This window comes from Mandrillus leucophaeus, unplaced genomic scaffold, assembly GCF_000951045.1.
Source record: "Mandrillus leucophaeus isolate KB7577 unplaced genomic scaffold, Mleu.le_1.0 Scaffold772, whole genome shotgun sequence".
Taxonomy (NCBI): Eukaryota; Metazoa; Chordata; class Mammalia; order Primates; family Cercopithecidae; genus Mandrillus; species Mandrillus leucophaeus.
The window spans coordinates 1032813-1046406 of NW_012108386.1; the positions used below are offsets into that span (position 1 = coordinate 1032813).

Here is a 13594-nt window from a genome sequence, read left to right on the forward strand (position 1 = left end):
CACTAAATCCAAGAGTCCCTCTGAGGAGGATGCGTGTGTGCTGAGCTCCCACTAACCTCTGGGCCCAGCCTTTTGCATCGTTTGTGGAATTAAGGCCAAATAATATGTATCAAATTGAATGGATTTGATGACTCTCCTATCCCCCCATTTCTTCCATATATAAAGCTGACCAGTTTCTTTTTTTGTTTGTTTTTTGCATGTGCTTACTTTTTAATCTTAATTTTTATTTGCGTTTAACGTTTAAATTCAGGGGTCTATCTGTAGGTTTGTTACATAGGTAACAAACTATGTAACATGGTTTGTTACCTAGGTAACTAACTATGTAACATGGTTTGTTACCTAGGTAACAAACTATGTAACATGGTTTGTTACCTAGGTAACAAACTATGTAACATGGTTTGTTACATAGTTTCTGTGTAACGTGACACAGTATCATGGGGATTTGTTCTACAGATTATTTCATCAGCCGGATATTAAGTCTAGTACCCATTAGTTGTTTCTCCTGATCCTCTCCCACCCCTCATTCTCCATCCTCCAATAGATAGGCCCCAGTGTGTGTTGTTCACCTCTATGTGCCCAAGAGTTCTCATTATTTAGGTCCCACTTACAAGTGAGAACATTTGGTATTTGGTTTTCTGTTCCTGTATTAATTTGCTAGGGATAATGGCCTCCAGCTCCATCCTTGTTCCTGCAAAGAACATGATCTTGTTCCTTTTTATAGCTGCATAGTATTCCATGGTATATATGTACCACATTTTCTTTATCCAGTCTACCATTTAGGTTGATCCCATGTCTTGCGATTGTGAACAGTGCAGCACTGAACATACGCATGTATGTGTCTTCATGATAGAACGATTTATATTCCTTTGAGTATATACCCAGTAATGGGATTACTGGGTTGAATGGTAGTTCTGTTTTTTGGTCTTTGAGGAATTGCCACACCGTCTTCCACAATGGTTGAACTAACTTACACTCCCACCAATATGTATAAGCATTCCTTTTTCTCCACAACCTTGCCAGCATCCATTATTTTTTGACTTTTTAGTAATAGCCATTCTTACTGGTGTTAGATGGTATCTCTTTGTGGTTTTGATTTGCATTTCTCAAATGATCTGTGACGTTGAGCTTTTTTCATATGCTTATTGACCACATGTATGTCTTCTTTTGAAAAGTGTCTGTTCATGTCCTTTGCCTGCTTTTTAATGGGGGTGTTTTTTTTCTTCTTGTAAATTTGTTTAAGTTCCCTATAGATGATGCTGGATATTAGACCTTTGTTGGATGCATAGTTTGCAAAAATTTTCTTCTATTCTGTAGGTTGTCTGTTTACTCTGTTGACAGTTTCCTTGCGGTGCAAAAGCTCTTTAGTTAAACTATGAAAGAGGTCCCATTTACCAACTTTTAATTTTGTTTCAATTGCTTGTGGCGTCTTCATCATGAAATATTTGCCTGTTCCTATGTCCAGGATAGTATTGCCTCAGTTATCTTTCAGAGTTTTTCTACTTTGGGGTTTTACCTTTAAGTCTTTAATCCATCTGGAATTGATTTTTGTATATGGCATAAGAAATGGGTCTAGTTTCAATCTTCTGCATATGGCTAGCCAGTTATCCCAGCACCATGTATTGAATACAGAGTCCTTTCCCCATGGCTTATTTTTTGTCAGGTTTGTTGAAGATCAGATGGTTGTAGGTGTGCAGCCTTATTTCTGGGTTCTCTATTCTTTTCCATTGGTGTATGTGTCTGCTTTTGTACTAGTACCATGTTGTTTTGGTTACTGTAGCCCTATAGTATAGTCTGAAGTCGGGTAGCATGATGCCTCCAGTTTTGTTTGTTTGTTTTCTTAAGATTTCCTTGGCTACTAGGAAATGAGGAGCCCCTCTGCCCAGCTGCTGCCCATCTGGAAAGAGAGGAGGGCCTCTGCCCAGCCGCTGCCCCATCTAGGAAGTAAGGTGCGCTTCTGTCCAGGGCCACTGTCTGGGAAGTTGGAGCGCCTCTGCCCAGTCACTGCACCGTCTGGGAAGTGAGGAGCGCCTCTGACTGGCCTCCGCACTGTCTGGGAAGTGAGGAGTTCCTCTGCTCCACCGACGCCCAGTGTGGGAAGTGAGGAGGGCCTTTGCCCCGCTGCCCCACCTTCTGGGAAGTGAGGCGCACCTCTGCCTAGCCGTCCAACTGCCTGGGAAGAGAGTACCTCTGCCCAGCTGCTGCACCATCTAGCAAATGAGGAGGGCCTCTACCGGGCCTCCCCACTGTCTAGGAAGAGAGGAGCACCTCTGCCCAGCTGCCCAACTGACTGGGAAGAGAGGAGCACCTCTGTCTGGCTGCTGCCCTGTCTGGGAAAAGAGGAGTGCCTCTGCCCAGCTGCCCACCATCTGGGAAGTGAGGAACGCTTCTGCCTGGCCCCCGCACTGTCTGGGAAGTGAGGAGTTCCTCTGCCAGGCAGCCCCAGTCTCTGGGAAGTGAGGAGCACCTCTGTCTGGCCGCTGCCCACTTTGGGAAGTGAGGAGTGCCTCTGCCCTGCCACTGTGCAACCCTCCAAGTGTGAAGTGATAGCCTTGTATGTGGTCTTTCTGCCTTCCCCAAGTTTGCATTTTCGGTATTAAAGTTTACTTTTTAATTAAAAAAAAAAAAAAGTCCTTGGCTATTTGGGCTCTTTTTTGGTTCCATATGAATTTTAAAAATAAGTTTTGCTAGTTCTGTGAAGAATGTCATTGGTAATTTAACAGAAATAGCATTGAATCTGTAAATTGCTTTGGGCGGTATGGCCATTTTAATGATATTGATTCTTCCTATCCAAGAGCATGGAATGTTTTTATATTTCTTTACATCATCTCTGATTTCTTTGAGTAGTGTTTTGTAAATTTCATTGTAGAGATCTTTCACCTCCCTAGTTAGCTGTATTCCTGGGTATTTTATTCTTTTTGTGGCAATTGTGAATGAAATTGCATTCCTGACTTGGCTCTCGGTTTGACTGTTGTTGGGCTTACCAGTTTATGATTAGGACAATTTCTGAAATTCCTTCCGTCTCTTCAAGTTCTTTGCACAGTAACTTTTCCTTAGGCTCCTTAATCTACCACTGAGGGAAATTTTAAGAAAATACAGAATAGTACAGAATTAAAATGGCCATCGATCTCACCTCAGCACAAAGGTTTGGCTTTGGGTTTGCAGTCTGCTTTTCTCTTCCTCAATTGTTTTGGCACAACCGGCTGAACAAATAAAGAGTTTTGGAGTGTGAAATGATGAAATAGTGTTTTAACATGAAACTCTACGGCAACAATGTAACGCATTCATGGTAAGGGGCACAGTCAGAAGATGTGACTCTGCCAATGTTTGATATTTTACTAGTGTGTACAAACTAATTAAACTGATTGCACTATAAGTATGACTTGGTATTTCCATGTACTTTCTTCTGACAGAAAAGGTGTCAAATGTGGAGTCTGATCTTACATAAAGGCCTGTAATGACATTTACTTTCCTGACCTGCATAGCCAAATTGAAATTTATACAGTTCTTCCTTGAAGCCAAAAGAAATATAGGTTGGAGTCAAAATTGCTTTTAGGACTCTGGCGTGAGAAGCCCAGGCTGAATTCATGAAGATGACGCGTGTCCCAGGGGTGCTGCTCTTGCCTGTGGAAAAGGATCTCCTTGTCCAGAGCCCAGTTTGAGCCACAGGGAGATTGCAATGGGCATTGGACAGCAAAGGACAGGGCTCTGATGTCTCCCAGTGAGAACAGCCATTTCTAGGACAGTAGGATTTTAACACCTGGACGTCTGTTTCTATAGAAATGCTGAGAAACAAGAGGCAGAGGGTAGGTGGCAGGCACTGGACCCAAATGATTTTAAGAATTTCAGTCAAGGAAAATACCAGCTAACTTGGGTCTCAGAAAATGAAGGGAGATTCAGGCATGATATTAAGGATCCAAGCAGCTCAGTTCCCGAAAAGAGCCAGCATTCTCCCTGGAGCTGCTGTACGTGCTGGGCCCTGGCCGGGCGTCTGTGTGGCACTAAGACCCCAGAAGAGGGTCTCCCTCCGTGGGGCGAGAACTGCTTGAAACAGGGGGTACACCAGGTGCCTCGGCTCCAAAGGGAAAAAGACCTACAGGGTCCTCACATCACTCAGTGAAAAGCACTGTGGGGCCACCCATGGCTGCGGTTTCAGATGAGAACTGCAGGGAGAATTCTGAACTCAGGTGGAGAGAACACAAAACGCGTTGAACATGAAAACTCACGAGCACCAGAGGAAAGCAATGTCTGCCTTCTCCAGGTGCCACCATACCCCATGCGAGAGCGGATGTGCTCACTTAAGGGTTCTAAACTCCAACTTCACAAAAGCAACCTCAATCACCTTCAAGGGCATCTGGTGACATCTGAGATTACAGAATTGGGCTGTGTGGGTAACTGGACTCAATTTCAAGATTGTCTCAGAAATGTTCTTGATTGACACGTTTCTGAATCAAGTTCCTGTGCGTATCTGTAAGAACTTATCAGGGCTGCAATATTTTGAGACTTGATGGTCAGGTGGCAACTCTCTCCTGCTCTTTGATGACTGAGATGGGGAAATGTCTGCAACAAAATGCGTGGGAATCCTCAATGTCCTCTCAAACCCTGGAACAGCGCCAAGGCTCCTTTCACCCACTGCTCCTACTTCTATCCTCCATGGTCCTGCAGAGCAAGGCTGGCCCTCTTTCGGGTGACTGCCTTTAAGGTGGCTGCAGATGGTTGGCAGCATCTCCGAATTCTCTCTTCCTCCGTGTTTCCTCAAAGGACAGGATTTTGAGTCCTTCAACTGTCTTTGTTGCTTTTTTTTCCCTGAATGTGCCAGTCTATCAGAAAATATTTGGGCTTGGAATTTAACATTATATTCCTCAATAAACAATCATGAAAAACATCAGAGAGCCAGCCTAAAGTCTGCAGAGAAGCGCAGGCCCACTGTGTGCAGACATCTCTCCTGCTATAGCATGTGGTAGGCTCACATCTATAGAGCTCTAGAAACAGCGTAGTACCAGAGAGTGACACTCATGTGTTCTCTGCTAACTAGAAACTGAATTCATAACTTAAAAATTGAGAGCAACCAAAATGACCTTTAATAGTTGAATGAATAAGCAAACTGTAGTACACCCAGACAACAAAATATTATCCATTGGTTTCAAGAAAGCTCTCACGCTACAAAAAGACATGGAGGAACCTTAAATGCATATGGCTAAGTAAAAGAAGTCAGCTTGAAAAGACTCCATACTATATGATTCTTACTGTATAGCACTCTGAAAAAAAAAAAAAAAAACCTATAAAAACGTAAAAAGATCAGTGGTTTCCCGGTGTTGAGAGCTACAGGGAGGACCATACATACGTTAAGCACAGGGGATTTTTAGGGCAGTGAAAATATTCTGTATGATGCTAGATAATGGATGAGTGATATTAGCATATGTGAAAACAAACCAATGTTAGTACACTCCTATTAGCCAACATCCGTAATTTAAATTAGGGTTTACCCTTTTGTTATATAGTTGTATAATTGTGTTGTACAGTTTAATGGTTTGTTGGTTGTAACAAAGGTACCACACCAACGCGAGGTGTTAATTTTTAAAAATAACCAAAACGCAAAAAAACCAACCCCCAAACAAAATCGAAAGTACTCTTCCCAATCTCTTCTACTGCGTTTTCCTGTGGGGTGTGAACCCAAAAGGAGGCTTTGTGGCAGCGTGTCCTACCACATTGCTTGTTGCCCTGGCAGGAGAGTTTCTGACCCTGATTCTGTTGCCTGACACGTGGCTGTTCTTTTGTACATACATGAGTACTTGCTAGCCAAATATTTGGTGAGCATGCTCTTTATTCATCCATATGCCATGAATATAAGTGAATGGAGCAATTTACTCAACAACTATTGGTTAAGTAACTGGTAGGAAGCAGGCATTGCTAGGTGTCATTGAACACAATGGCCAATAACATCTCTGTCGTGGAGCTGAGACAGCGTGGCACTGTAATGAGGTATGCAGTGACAATACTGTTTGATTCACTGCATCGTGGAAGCCTGTGACAGTAGGTGGAGCATGCAGATCTGAGTGGGATCCTACTTGACCAGTGAATAGCGAAGTCTTCTTGAGAGCTGACTTTACTTTCTGAGCTTTAGCGCTCTCTTCTGCAAGTCCGGGGTCATTACTTCCGTGAAGAACTTTTTTCAAGCTTGGAAAAGATAATGTATACAAACTCCAGCAGATCGGGTTTTTTGAGGAATTCTCAACTGTTTCTGTCTCTGTCCCTGTGTTTCCGTTTTACCCCTTCCACACACACACACACACACACACACACGTGCGCACGCGTGCGCGCGCGCACACACACACACACACATTTCCTTCTATAGTTTCCTATTTCCTATTTAAATGAATGCTACTAGTAAAAATGGAAATTTGCTCTTACATGCCATGCTGTGTCCCTAGGGTAACTCTTTAGTCTCCTAGTTGGTGACTGACGTGTTTTAAAATCTGTTCCAGAATTTTTAACACTCACTATAACAACATCGTAGATGGGAGAATGCAGCATATTTGGATTTCCCAATTCCAGTCTTCTACCACCCTGACGCAAATCCTGCGTGCGCAACCAGAGAAACTACTGTAATGCGACAGGGGCCCTTGATTTCTGTGAGGCTGCACCAGGCAGCTGAGGGAAGAAACTGAGCCTGGACAGACAGGGTCCTCCAGAGTTGGAAATGGGCGACGTAGCTTTGGTGGACAGACAAGAAATTGTGAAACGTGAAATGCTGATGGGATTATCCTAAAATGACTGATCATTTTGCTCTGCCGGGGTGATGAGGAGTGAAGTGAGGAGCTAGGGTAATAGATCCCAGTGGTGCAAAGTGCAGGGTGACCTGGAATAAAAGAGTGGGGAAGGCGAAGAGAAAGACTGTGCGGTTTAGTGAAATTTAAGTTTATTATTTCAGAGGTGGGATAATCACGGTGCTGGCTTAGCTTAGGGTGTGGCCAAGAGCACAGACTACTCAAATAGCATGGAAGTGAAGATTGCCTCTTATACGAGAATGTTTTTAGAAAAATAATAAAAAGGGATAAATATCTGTACCTGATATCAAAACATACTACAGCATCATGTTGAAAGCAAAGAATTATAAATGAAAAATATAAAAACATATGAATGCAAATGCGTAGAGAGCCCAGAAATTGACCTAGATTAGTGTAGGATTAATATAACCTTGCAAAAACAGCAAAACATCATAAATGATATTAGGTTAATGATACAGTGTTGTGGAAAAGAAATAAATATACAACTACATTCAGAAGTTTCCAAGTATATAAAACAACAAGATATTAAGGAAATTATAGATGGGCCAGCAAAAAGGCAAACTTTAAAGTGTTGATAACATTCTAAGAATTAAAGCAATATAAGATAGAAGAGAAAATACAATAGAAGATACAATTACATAAAAATATAAATTTTTCTAAGTAAAATAAAGGATAATATAAAAATTACAGAAGAAGATTGGGTAAGACATACAAGTAGAATGCAGACATGTAATGAGGCAAGTGGTATAAACAAATACAGCCCTCATGGAAAGTTAAAAGGCTATGAAAATGTTTATATGACTTGGACCAGTATTCTAACACTGAAGGATTTATTCTAAGCAAACAGTGGAAAGGAAAAAAAGTGAAGTCCATTGAAGTATTGATTGTAACATCATCTGTAACTGTAAAATAATTTTTTTAAAAAGTATCTAACAATAAGGAAATGGTTAAAGAAATTGGGACATAGTAGCTAAATGGCATATTTAGCTATTAAAATAGTAATTTAAAAATATGAAATTATACAATAAAATATTTGAGAGAAAAATTTAAGGCTATGGGTATAATTATTTATATGATTACAGACATGAAAATAAGAGACTAAAATGAAGAGTAATTACTTTGTGAGTTAGGGTTATGGATGACTTTTTTCCTACAATTTTATTTAAGAGTTTAAAATATTGTTTTATAAGAAAAGTATGGGAGCATGAAGCAGATGGCATGGGCAGGAAAGAAAGCTGAGCCAGCTCCAGGTCTCACTGAAACCAGGGTGGCAAGGCACCCAGATGAGGCACAGGCTGAAAAACATCTAGACTGAGTCTGAGGCTCAAAGACCATTTCCTAAACACCAAATTCTCTAACACTAAAGTTAATTTGTGTTACTCACAGGAGGTGGGTTTGCTCTAGGGTGCAGAGAATGAGGACTGGAGGAAGGAACACCGGAGAAGAGTTGTTCTTGGTTTTGAATCTGACAGACTGTCCATGTCCTAACCACACACACACGATAGCTACTGCGGGCCATGGATGTGCTAATGTGAAAACTGTTACACAATGAATATGTGTATCAAATTATCACATCTTAGGCCTTGATTGTAACCGCCTTTTAAGTAGTTTGTTGGCTGAACTGGGTTTCTTTGCTATCTAAACCATTAATTTCACAGAAGTCTGGCAGGGGTGCAGAGCGCATGAGGGCCCTCTCCTGCCGTGGGTCCATGCTGAGGCAGTATAGCCCACAGTTGCCAAGAAGGTGAACTTCTCGGCAGCAAGGCCATGCTGAATGGCTAAGGGCAGTTTGGTTGGAAGTCCTCTCTGCTGGGCTTTTCCCAAGGAAGGGGAGTGAAAGCAGAATCTTCAGCATCTGCGTTGCAGGATAAAAGCTGCCAAGGGGAAGAGCATTTCGACAGGGAGAGGGATTGCGCGCCATAGAAATCGCACTCTGGAGTAAGGCAATGAAAGGTAGATAAAGTCTGTACTTTCGCCAAATGTACAGTATTAGTTCTCTTCTGGGGTGATACTTAAAATATTCAAGTGGTTAGGACCTAACCATTCTGAATTAAACCATTCTGAATTCTGTAGCTGCTGGAAAGGGGAAAGACAGTGACAGGGCACTAGGAAGGTGGTGGGCTTGAAGCAGTGGCCACTTACCAAGCAGTTGGAAACATCTCAATATTTTAACAAGAAGCAAGGTCATCTCAGTGCTTAACAAACAACTACCAGCCGTCCTCCCTCCTCTCCTCTTCTTGGTGATTGCAGCCTCTATTTTTTCTTTCTTTGCCTTCGCCAGCTGAGCGCAATTCCCTCTCCCTCTGATTATGAGTCACGTCATGCCATGCACTTCCTGTCCTGAGTGGATGTGTGTGTGACAGGGACTGGGATCCCACATGTGGACTTACTGGTTAGGTGACATGAGGGCAAGTGAGCAGTGATGCAATAGCCAAAGAAAGACCCACCATCACAGGAAGGCCACGGTCTGTTCCTGCTGTGGGCAGGAGGCCAGAGGGTGCCATGGTGGCCAAACAGTGTCGACAGGGATGTTCCCAATGGGAAGCGTGCTCCGTGACAGGCAAGGGTGCAGGCACCCTTACAAACCACGTACCCCCAGATCACAGTGAAACCTCATTTTGGTTTCATTCCTGGTCAGGCATGGTGGGCAATGATCAGGATGTGAGTGCTAGAGTCAGATGCTTTGGGCTGCAGTATTGGCTCCCCAAGTAACTGCCTGAGTGCCATTTGATTATCCCATCACTCTGAACCAACAGCTCTAAAATGAGAACAGCAATTGTACCTACTGCTGTAGGTTACTGTGGAGGTTAAATGAGTTAGTGTTTGCAGAGTGCTTGGGGCATAGTAAGGACTCAGTAAAGATCTCATTGTTATTATTGCATTCCTCCTGTTCTATGCTGCAATTGCTGAGACTAGCTTGACTCCTTCACCCCAATCCTGTCTCTCAATTATACTCACATCTAGATCTTTAAAGTGGTCTACTTTGTGCTAAGACAGTTTCTCAGTCTTTTTGACCAATGCGTACTTCTGATGAACATAAAAATGGTATGCCTAGTTCTCCAAGGAGATTTTGACCTACTCTTCAGTGGGACTTGCCCCTACCACCCCTCTCCTCAACTCCAATCATCCCTTGGTGGATAATCAGGGGTGAGCATAGTTTAGTTTTTAATGACAAAATAATCACTTATTCAATTTGACTATGTCCACAAATTCCCAAGTACATGAATAATTTGTCCAATATTGGCTGTTAGTCTTCCAAAGGGACAATGGTAGAGAACACCTCCACAAATGCACAGAGATTTGAAGAGATGGACCTCCATTTATGACCTGCATGATGAAGGCTGTGATAGACTCCAACTTCAGAGGACTGTATTAGGGGAGGAGGAAGGTGGAGGTCAGGATTAATAAACCCAAGAGGAGAGACAATGGGGTGCTGCACCAAAAAGATGCAAACAAAGCCCAACCTCAGATCTAGATTTGTTCCAGGAATAATCCCCAGAGTCTGATCCAAAAAAGAAAGAAGAGCAGAAGCAGCAGGTGGAGCATAAGCAGAAAGTGGAGCCTGGAACAGTGCTTTTGCCTGGGGCTGGCTTTCACAGGGAAGCCTTGCAGGGGCCCATGACAGCATAGCAGGCCTTGAATAACCAGGGACCAACCACAGGGGATAGTGGTCTGACAAGAGTTAACTTCCAGAAATTCTCAAACCCAGCTGTGGATTGTGTGCCCATGATGGCACTTTAAAAGACCACAACAAAATCACTATTTGACAAATACCACAGGAGCAGCTATTGCAGGCAAAAGTTATCAACAGGTGTTAAAACCAGCTGGGTGGGAGGGAAGTATAAGGAGAAAGAGGACATTTGCTTAGTTTCAGTGTAGCTCTCTACAAGATACTTAATAATTGCAACGGGAAAAATAGTAAATGTTATGGTCGAGAAACCTGCCATCAAAGTGTAAGATCACACAAATGCTGATACGATGCATTTAGAAGGCACAATAGTCATGTTGTGGGAGACTGAGACATGACAACTAAATGCCACTTGTGGTCCTGGTCTGGATCCTGACAAAGGACATTAGTGGGGCACTGCAAGTTGAATAAGGTGTATGGATGTATTTCTAGTATTCTAGCAATTTGAGTTCCTGACTTTGATGATTATACTACAGTTATTTAGGATAGCAACATTTTGGGAAGGTACGAAAGGGTATATGGGAATTTTTTGTAGTACTTTTGTAATTTTTTTGTTGTCCAAAATTATTTATTTATTTATTTGAGATGGAGTCTGTCTCTGTCGCCCAGGCTGGAATGCAGTGGCGCGATCTCGGCTCACTGCAAGCTCCGCCTCCAGGGTTCATGCCATTCTCCTGCCTCAGCCTCCCGAGTAGCTGCGACTACAGGCGCCCGCTATCACGCCCAGCTAATTTTTTTTTGTATTTTTAGTAGAGACGGGGTTTCACCGTGTTAGCCAGGATGGTCTCGATCTCCTGACCTTGTGATGCGCCCGCCTCGGCCTCCCAAAGTGCTGGGATTACAGGTGTGAGCCACCGCACCCGGCCCCAAAATTATTTAAAAATAAAATGTTAAAAATAAAGAATAATCTTTAAAAAGGCAAAAACAGACCTCAGCAGTGGAAATAATATTAAGCAATTTCCAGGCTCACCATAGTTACCTAACGGAGGCAGTGGTGGAAATTCCCATTCACCATGGTGCCACGGAGGGAAAGAGGCTGGGACCCAGTCAGTAGCATGCAGAAGCCTTGTGCTCCAAAATCAAAGATCCTGACTAACCTGGAAAGGGCTGCTAGCTGTCCAGCCCAGCTCCATGCTAGAATGCAGATGGGATGGCTAAAGTTTATGCAGCCCCCGGGTTGAAGCCACCTGCAGAGAACGAGGCTTCAGAAACCTGGAAGGCGAGTCGCCCTTTCAGAGGACGCTGTGTGGCTGTCACAAAGGGCCCAAGCTGCCTGTATGCAGGCTGCCTTCGCATGCAAGGAAAGGAGACTTCTACCTTCTTTAAGCTATTGCTAGCTGAAATCTTTCTATTAGTTGCAGCTGCTCCTCTGTTGCCATCTTGTCCTTGCTCAAAGATACTGCAGAAAACTACACTCCCTCCAGCACCCAGGAGCCCCATTCTGAGTGGTGACATGTATACTCAATTCCCTGACCTCATAGGCACCACTCATGTCATCTCCATTCCACACGACAACCCCCAAAGGCCATGAGGCCGGGTGCATGGGAAGCGAGGTGCACCTGGCCTTCCTGGAGGTGCAGCGGTCACATGCAAAGTCCTGTGGCAGACAAGGAGAGGCTGTGTACGGCCTTGGAGGCCCTGCAGCGCATCCACCCCATCCGTGGACACCTCCTCCTCCCAATCTTGCACCTGTATCCTGTGCTCTCCGCACACTGTGCACTTGTACTTCCCTGCGTTCTGCCTGTTCTCTGATGCCTCTGAGCCTTTGACATACAATACAGCTTCTTCTGATAGGAACATCCTCTATTCCACCTTTTCACCTGTGCCACCTATTTTATTCTTAAGGTCTCTGTTGAAATATCATCTCTTCCAAAAAGCCTTCCCCGACCTCGGAAGATGGGTTAGATGGCACTCTGGTGCGTGAATATTTTCACTTCGTCTTTCTCCATCACAGCATCCACCACATCACATCACGATCACTCACTGATTGGTCTAGGTGGACTATGGAGCAAAGACAGTATATTCCCGGAACCTAATACAATACCTGGAATATAGTATGACTTCAATAACTAATTGATCAATGGGTCAATGGCAGACTTTATGAAGTCACATGATCATGACTTATCCCAGTGATGTGATATTGGACAGCCCGTAACACCTCTAATTTCTCAAAGTTGCAACTATTGCTAGCTTTTGTGAGACCACCCAGACCCCCACTGAGCCCAGCTGCAGCACTGTTTCATAGCAACAGATTCACTGGACCATATCCTGAAGTAGGGGTGAGATTGGAAATGGGAAGGCTTTCCCATGAGCCATTGATTTCGTTAATCGCATCCTCACTACTTCCATCATCCACTAGAACAAGAAAGTCATCTGTGCTGCTGTCTCCAATTCAAGCTGGGAAGAAAAAGGAGTAAGTGTTTCACATCATAAAGAGAAACAAAGGAAAAATAACAATGCTTTAAAGGAGGTTGACGATTTCAACACCTCCAATCCACTCTCATTCACTCAGTACTTTACTTAGTAAAGTAAAACAAAAAAATGTCCCATTAAAGAAGCACACAAAACATTTGCATTTGAATGAGTAAAATTCCAAAACCCTGGTAATGTAAAGCAGCAGCTGTGGTGTGGGAGAAAAGAAGTTTTGGACTAGGAGATCTAGGCCTGGCTCTGCTTCCAGTAGCTCGGTGACTTTTCCAACTCAGCCAGTCTGGACTTGGGTTTCCTCTTTAGTACATGAAATGTTGAACTAAATAAACGACCTCTAATAGCCCCAGCCAAGTTTCTCTCTTATCATTGTGTGCAATCATCTCCCCCAACCAGTTTCCAATCATCTCCCCCAACCAGTCCACACCCAGGAGAGCCTAGAGGTTAGGGAGTGGCACCCACAGGGAAGGATTATGCAGCTATACTTTCCCCAGTGCCCCCCTTACATTATCAGTAGTGGTGGAAATGCTTTCAAACCTAGAAGTCCCTGGGCATAGGTGAGAGGTGAGTCTTAGAATATTCTTATTTTTAAATTTTTTTTCCCGTGAGACGGAGTCTCGCTCTGTCGCCCAGTCTGGAGTGCAGTGGTGTGATCTTGGCTCACTGCAACTTTCGCCTCCCGGGTTCAAGCAAT

General features: G+C 43.5%; 1 long non-coding RNA gene across 1 annotated transcript in view; it reads right to left on the reverse strand.

Moving 5' to 3' along the window:
* LOC105529595 overlaps positions 1–13594 on the reverse strand; it is a 43851-nt gene that overhangs the window by 10234 nt on the left and 20023 nt on the right. The window contains exon 2 of the long non-coding RNA XR_001004539.1: positions 11453–11570. This is a non-coding gene — a long non-coding RNA (uncharacterized LOC105529595). The remainder of the gene's footprint in view (positions 1–11452; positions 11571–13594) is intronic.